Here is an 8270-nt window from a genome sequence, read left to right as displayed (position 1 = left end):
CAAAGAGGAAATTGAAAAATAAATCTGGAAAATGTCTTAGTCCAAGTCCAGATGTGATGGCTCACACTTATAAACCTAGTATGCCAGAAAAAGAGACTGAGAGATTATGAGTTTGAAACCATCCTGCCTGGCAAAACAAAAACTCGTCTCAAAACCAAAACAACAACAAAACCCAAAAACCAAAACCAAAACCCAGAGTAAATCTTGAACAAAGATGGAAATACAGCTTACTCACATAATATCAAGAAGAGGAGACATTGCAATGGATGTCACAGAAATATAGAGAATTGTAAGACACCACCGTGAACAATTATATATCTATTCAGAGAATTGTAGGATCCCTACCTCATTCGGTCTACCAAGACTAAATCAGGAGGAAACAGAAAAGCTGAGCAAACCAATAATGAGTAAGGACAAAAAAAGGACATCACACAGAAACCTAAGGCTAACATCTCTGATGAATATAAATGAACAAATTCTCCATAAAACACTAGCAAACTGAATTCAACTCCCTGTTAAAAAAGCCATTCATCATGATCAAATAGGATTTATCCCAGGGATAGGAAGAGTATGCATACATGAATGGATAAGTGTGACAATGATAATAGCAAAATAAAAAGGTCAAAATTCACATTGTTATTTCAAAACGAATTTGACCAAAATCGACATTAGTTCATGATAAGAACTCTCTCAGCAAGCCAGCAGGCTGGGGATGTGACTCAATCAGTAGAGTGTTTGCCTGGCTTCTAGAGAGCCTGGAGTTCCATCCCAACAACAGCCAGGAAGGGAAAGCAGAGAGAGCAGTCATTTGGGGACTAGCGGAGCCTGGAGTTCCATCCCAACAACAGTGAGGAAGGTACAGCAGAGCAGTCATTTGGGAACTAGCGAGAAAGGATCTTACTAACTATAGGTGGAACTGACAAGAAACTTACAAGTTCAGTTTCTGATGATATGTTACCAGGTACACTGAGGGAATAGCTGCATTCCTGGGTTCGTCTCAGCATTGTTCGTAAGAGTCAAGGTAAGAAAACAATGGAAGGATGCAACCGTGGTCAAATGGATAGTGCATATGTGGTTTGAAAATAGAGGAAGGCAGGACGCAGTCTTGAAAAGGAAGGACATTCTGCCGTCTATGGTAACATGAGTGAAGGGGGAAGGTGTGCTAAGTGGAATAAGCCAGGCGCAGAAAGGTAAATGCTATGTGATATCACAAGGGGAACCTAAAAAAGTCAGCGTAATAGAAATAGATCGTAGAAAGTATCAAGTCTGTGTGTTGGGAGTGGGCGGAGGAGGCATGGGGAAAAAGGGAATGATTATCAAAGGGAACAGATTTTCAATATGAAGAGAGAAATAAGTTTGAGGAGTATCTTGCAGTGCCTGGTGAGTTCAATTAACGAGAGGTATTGTATATTTCAAAATTGCTAAAAGATGACTAGGTTTTTGTTTAACATTCTCACCATGGAAAAGGATAAGTAGGTAAGGTAATTGATGTGTTAATTAGCTTGTTTGATTTATTTTACAATTGATAAAAACATTGCATTGTATTCCATAAATATGCATAATTATTGCCAATTATAAAACAAATTAATTTAAGATTCAGGAACTTTATATCTATAAACCCATCATACAAAAGACTTAAAGGTAAAATAAAACTGGGAAAATATTTATAGTAGACATGGCAAGTTATTAAATAGTGTCTGTTATTAAGACTTGCCACAGATCAATAACAGTAAAGGTAAAGCTGGGGAGCTGGCTCAGTGTGAGCCGGGCATTGGTGGCACATGCCTTTTGTCCTAGCACTTGGAAGGCAGAGGCAGGCAGATCTCTGTGAGTTCGAGACCAGCCTGGTCTACAGACCAGGTTCCAGGACATCCTCCAAAACAACACAGAGAAACCCTGTCTCGAAAAAAAAAACCAAACCAAAACAGAACAAAACAAAAAGGCCTTGTCAGAGGGACGGTGCTCCTTACCTGTGCTTCACTGCCACTCCTACAGGGTCAGCACTTGGCTGTGCTAGATCTTTCAGCATTTCAGATAGGGCTTTGTCTTGTCTAAGCACGGCTGCTCTGCTGATACTTCTGCCTGTGAATACACAGGCTGGTATGGTGTTCTGAATGACGTGACCTCACCAGGAGGGCCCTGTGTCATGGAACAGTGTGATGGTTATTCTTGGTTGTCAACTTGACTACATCTAGTATGACTACAACTCAGCAGCTGGATACACCTGCAAGGGACTTTTCTTCATTGAATTATTTGAGGTGCGAAGACCCACCCTGAATCTGGATCTTTTGAGGTGGGAAGGTCCACCTTAAATCTGGGCCACAGCTTCTGGTGGCTTCCTCTAGAATATTCTTGTGACAGCAGGTGAAACCTTTTGGGATGTGTTATTAGACCACCAGCTTCCACAAACCAAAGGCTACGAGTGCAGTTAGATACCAGCTGAGGTCTATGCAGAGATTTTCCTGCTGTGCTATGACATATCTATGTTATGTGAGTTTTTCTTGGCCTGGCTAGGTCACACTGCCCTTCTCTGCCCCAAAGAAACACACAGATGCTATATTAGTTATAAATACTGTTGGCCTTTGGCTAAGGTTTCTTTTTCTTAATCATTAACCCATTCTATAAATCTAAGTATCTCCACATGGCCTTATCTTACCAGAGAAAAGGTCCGGGCCTCTTACTCCCTTGGAGTCTACACTGTGTCTGCTCAGCATCTCCACAGAGAAGGAAAGAGAAGAAGACTTAGCATAAACAGAAAAACCCCATGTTACAAAATGGCACCACCAACGTGTATCTCGAATTTTCATGTAAATTTGACAAAAGCTTAAAAAGGGATCTTAGAAACAAAAAACAGAGACAAGCACAGCTTCTTATTAGCAGCATTTTCTTAGGTGGGCTCTGTTTTGCTATAGACAAGCAGAGACTCTTGTGACTCCTTTAAGGGAAGTTTCCTGACTCAGCATAAACAGAGAAACCTCACATTACACACCTATCTGATGTTTCCACCAGTGTATTTGAAAAGTGAATTGATTTATGATATTCTTCGTTCTATTACTCTAAAAACTTCATGAGGGTCTTGGAGGTCAGCATGGAAGGACACTTGATGCCCTGCCTGGTGACCTGAGTGCCTTCACTGGGACCCACGATGGTGGAAAAAGGGAATCAACCTCAAGTTGTCCTCTGAACTCCATCTGTGTGTCGAAGCACAGCATGGTTGCTCCCTACACGCATATGCAATGAATAAGTTTATTAAAAATGTATGAAAACTTCATGGAATGGCTGCCATGTGGAAACATGGAATTTTGGGTGACCTGAATCTGTGCTCCTGGCCTGTGGTCACCAACATTTGGCTTGAGACTAAACTGTTCCCTAGCCCCTTGAGGTGAGAACTGTGTTTTTATATGACAAAGGGAACACACCACAGTGGCTCCATTTTATTTCTGTTTTTCTGACCCTGAGTTTGTCTGGCTAATTCAAGTCTCAATTCTCCAATCACACTTCACTTGCCTCACAGTTGAAAGTCATTTCTTGTCGGATTTTCCCCCTACAGGTCAACACTGCTGTTTCCCATGCTTTGAGGCTCAACCCCTGGGTCCTGTTCCCATCTCTGCCACTGACTCTATGATCTTGGACCTGTAGCCCTTGCTTCAGGCGGTGTGAGTCACTGGAGGGACTGCCAGAGGTGATGAGTGTAGTCCCCGATTTCCCTGCAGCTCAGTGACTGTCCCTTGCCCCCGCCCTCAGTCCTTAGGGAGGGCAGTTAGAATTGACCTCCCTCCAGTCCTTAGGGAGGGCAGTGGGGAATTGCCCTCCCTCCACCACAACAATCCTTAGGGAGGGTAGTGGGAAACTGCCCTCCCTCCAGTCCTTAGGGTAGGGCAGTTGGGAATTGCCCTCCCCCCACTCCTTAGGGTAGGGCAGTTGGGAAGGAATAGGCCAAGCTGAGTTTCCAGGTCCATCTGCATCTTTACTCATGGCTGCTGGGCCTGGTGTGCACACACCACATTTTACACCCTGAGTTCTACAAAGTGTGCTGTGCCTACCACGTAGGAACCCGAGTTTGATCCCCACAGCCCACAGGGAGAAAGCCACCTGTGGTGGCACATGTTTGTAACCCCAGCTAAGGCAAACAGATTCTGGGAGCTCACTGGCCAGTAGGCTTAGCCTATTTGAAGAATTCTAGGTCAGTGAAAAACCCTGTATTAAAAAAAACAGTGGATGGTACTGAACAACACTTAAAGTTATCCTCTGGACTACACACATGATCACCCCACACACACATGTGCAACCCCCAACATGAACACACACACACACACACACACACACACACACACACACACACTCCATATGAAGAAAATGGCTTCCCACACTCAATTGCAGTCCCAGCCAAATCATCACCAAGTGGATTAGAATAACACCAACTTTTGCTACCATGGCAACTGCTGTTGGTTGCGCAACTGCTGACTTTTGAAGCTACTTAAAAATGTGCAAACCGTTTTGCATAAAGTGGCTTTACATCACTGAGAGCAGTGGTTTCCATTTCCTCTCGACTTCTCCTTAAGAAAATTCACCTCTTTTCTCTCTTAAAACATTTCATAATTTCTATTTTCAAAGGATTATTTAAAAATAAAGTTCACGAAATTAGTTTCCTTATGCTCATGGAGGAGCAAATATAAATTAAAAATGAGAAACTTAATTCTCTCAGTTGAAATGATAGACTTCTGGAGACCTTCCTTCAGAGTGTTAGAAACCATGGACTTTAAGGTCTGTGTCTTTGACATGCCCATGAATCTTTTAAAAATCAAAATACACTCGCTCTGTGACCCCAAGACCCAGGAATGTTTCCCTTAAGGATTGGGGGTCATCACTTTGAAATGCAATTATCGAATAAGACAGTGTCCTAGAAGAGCCACCAATTCCAAAATTCCCACCTTGCCTCACAGGCTTGATGGTGACTTGAGTTCGAATCCTCAGAACCCACATAAAGCCTGACGTGTAATGAGGGCCTGTAATCTCGGTGCTTCCACTGCAGAGGTGGAACGGGAGGTGGGAGCATCCCTGGACACTGGGAAAACAACAGAGACCCCGTCTCAAACAAGGTGGAAGGGAGTGGCATCCAACGTTGTCCTCTGATGCTTATAGTACAGGTGTGCTGATAGCAACACACATGCATGCATGAGTGTGCACATAAGCATGGGCTCACACACACACACACACACACACACACACACACGCACACACGCACACCAAAGTTTCCTCTCCTCATATGGGAGTTTTTCATTGGATGGAGCCAATTATCAAACACTGTCAAGTGGGTGTAAAATGAACTTTGGCAAGCCCTGTTGTTCGACCCTCTTGATTAAGCACTGGTTACTGTTGACCTTGATGGTGTGAGTATAATGGGCTGATTCTGCATTCCTGAAGGAAAGGGTTAGACTTCCTCCAGCCTTTATCATCTCTTAGACAGTTCTCAGACAGGTATCACAGTCCAGCTTGAGGCTTGCTCAACAGTATAATTCTTTTCTCTCCTCTACCTTTGGGGAGAGGTTTCTGGGCTGGGAGATTTAGTTTTAATTGTATTCACCCAACACCCACCAGAACCAAACATTTTAAAACAGTGCTGCTAAAAGCTCTTGTAATGAGCTTCAGTGAAAAGTTCTGGAGCAGGGAGTGTCTGGGAATCAGAGGGTGAGGGAGGGGTAGGCATTCACCTCCTTCCCTGAGTGTCTGAGAGGTGGGCCTTCATGCGGAATCAGGCTGGGATGCTCTGCCCTCAGCCTGGAGAGACAGTGTTGCAGGATGTTTTTCTCAGCCTTTTTCAGGGAACAGAAAATCACATGTTGTAGACACAAGCCATAGCCGGGACTAATGCTGCACATGTCACACAGGTTAAGCATGCCAAGGGATCTGCCTCGGTCAGGAGACACCGATGTCTGTGTTGTAACCTGTGCTCCACGCCCATGCCTCTGCGTGCCTGGCTCTAAGTGCCTCTCCCTGAAAGAGTTTGTTTCAGAAGACTGCGTTAAGTCACTCATATCCACCTGCTGCCCCCCGCCTTTTATCACAAGGGACTTTTGGGCAATTCCAGATCTAAATGATGGTGACACAGGGGAAGGTGTTTTCTACTTTCTATGCCTTCATCCCCTTATCTTTGAGATGGTGCCAGAGTCAACAGATGTCACTCAACAGAGATGCCTGTGTGAAAGCTGTGGGCAGCTGGACAACACAGACTTTGTGTGACTCTTTCTTGTGGCTCAAATTTCAATTCCTCAGAGTGACCCTCTCTGAACAGGCAAAAATAAATGAGGACACACCTGCTCACTGTACAGCCAATCTATTTTAATTCTTTGCAGAGTTTATCACCAGTTATTTTTTCTTCCTCTCCCTTCTCTTTCCTCCGTCCCCATTTCCCTCTCTCTCCAATTCCATCCTTCCCCGTTTATTCCCTCTCTCTGTCCCTCTGCCTCCCCTCCCTCCTTTCCTTTTCTTTTTACCTCTCTCCCTCCCTCCTCTGTCAGTGTCCCCCAGCTAGATTGTAAGAGACATGAGGGGGAGCTATCCCCCCATCCCTCAGCAAGAAGCAACCTTTGCACACAGTTGGTCCTTAGCAAGGGAGTCTTGTTTCCTCCCTTGACTGCTGTTTAGCAGCATTTCAAAGCTTTGAGAGATACTTTTGTGTGACAACCTTGCAAATCACAGCTTCCTGCCCAGTCTGCATTGTTCTCTGATGGTTCAGATGCAGCCTGCTCACCAGCTTTCCCTCCAGGACTTTCTCAAGAACTGAGCAGAATTGTCTTGTCTTTAGGGGGAGACCCCACTCATCTCATGGAGTCTCACATTTCAGGCACCCCAAGCTTCTCCCATCTCTTGATGGGGACCTCTTTTTCTGTCTCTAGGATGCGTACCATAACGTTGTGTGGCACTGAACCTGCATCCCAAGTGAGAGATCTCACGTGGGATCAGAAACTCCAGCTAGAGGCCCTTGTTTGAAGGATGCAGAGCTGCCCCTCTGGGGTTAGCCAAAGAGGGATTGTGGGGTAGCATGCTCGCAATCCCAGCACTGCAGACATGGAAGCAGGAGGATCAGGAATCCAAGGACAGTCTCCACTACATAGCAAGTCAGAGGCCAGCCTGGGATACACAAAACCCGGTGCCAACAAAAACAAAATCAAAATCTCCAAAACAAAGTTAAAAAGGCACAGAAGAGTGCAAGGAGATTCCTGCCATAAGTAGGGGTTCAAATCCCCTCTGGCAGAATTTAAATGCAGCTAAGTGTGAGAGGGAGCAACTGAAATTCAAAAGCAGCTCTTGCCAGGATCACAGGTGTTTTGGATAGACTCAGTGCCAAAGGTCTGCTGGCAAAACCCAGCCCATGCGGAATGAGGGCAGAGCCTGTCTGGACAGTTGGGGACTGCGCAGGAGCTGAGGTAGAGGTGGGTGGCTGTGTGCTGAGTCTCAAAACTCACAGTCCAAAGTCACCTGCAAGCTGAAGTAAGTGGTCAGAGCTCACAACAGGGAGCAAACAAAACAAAAAAAAAAGCAGACAAACACACAAACAGAAATCCCTTCGGAAAGGCTTGTTACTTTGAGGGTTTTAAATACTCACACCTATGAAACAATCCTTTCTTGGGAGAGATTACTTGTCTTTTAAAACCATATGGCAGGAGTACACCATGTGTAACGCAGTCCAAGCTTTTGGCGGTTATGGTGAAGCCACGGTTGTGGCAAATGATGTCACCTGAATGACAGCGGAACATGCAGGAGCCCAGTCAACAGTAGCTGGGGCCTTATTATTTTTAACAATCTCTGAAGGCCCCAGAAAGAATGAAGCAAATGCCATCGGGTGCTTTGGGCCAGAGTGTAGTTTGGCGAAGAAAGGACTATCGAGGAGGGTGCGGAGGAGGAGGAGCAGGGTAAGAAGGACATAATGTACAGAGGGAGTAGAATGGAACCTGCTTTCACTTTTAATAAAAGTCATTATGCTGTCAACAGAAGCCGCTGGAAGCCTACTGGTTTTCAGTGTGGAGACGGCTTGCATGGGGAGGGATGGCTGTTTGTCAGGTGCTGCCTTCTGGCACTCACCTACCTCCTGAGGCTAGAGGTAGGTGCAAATGCCACACTCAGAGGGATCGGGGGAAGACAGAGGGCAAAGGCACAGGGTATGGACGGAAATAAGGGAGCAGCTACCTATGGAATCAAGTCTACACTCTCCAGCTTCCGTGTGGGATCTACACACCTGCCTGCGTGCTTGGCTGTCAGGGGAAAAAGAA

The sequence above is a fragment of the Mesocricetus auratus genome, unplaced genomic scaffold (assembly GCF_017639785.1).
Source record: "Mesocricetus auratus isolate SY011 unplaced genomic scaffold, BCM_Maur_2.0 Super-Scaffold_100691, whole genome shotgun sequence".
NCBI lineage: Eukaryota > Metazoa > Chordata > Mammalia > Rodentia > Cricetidae > Mesocricetus > Mesocricetus auratus.
The sequence above is the reverse complement of the archived record's forward strand: the minus strand, read 5'-3'. Positions refer to the sequence as shown.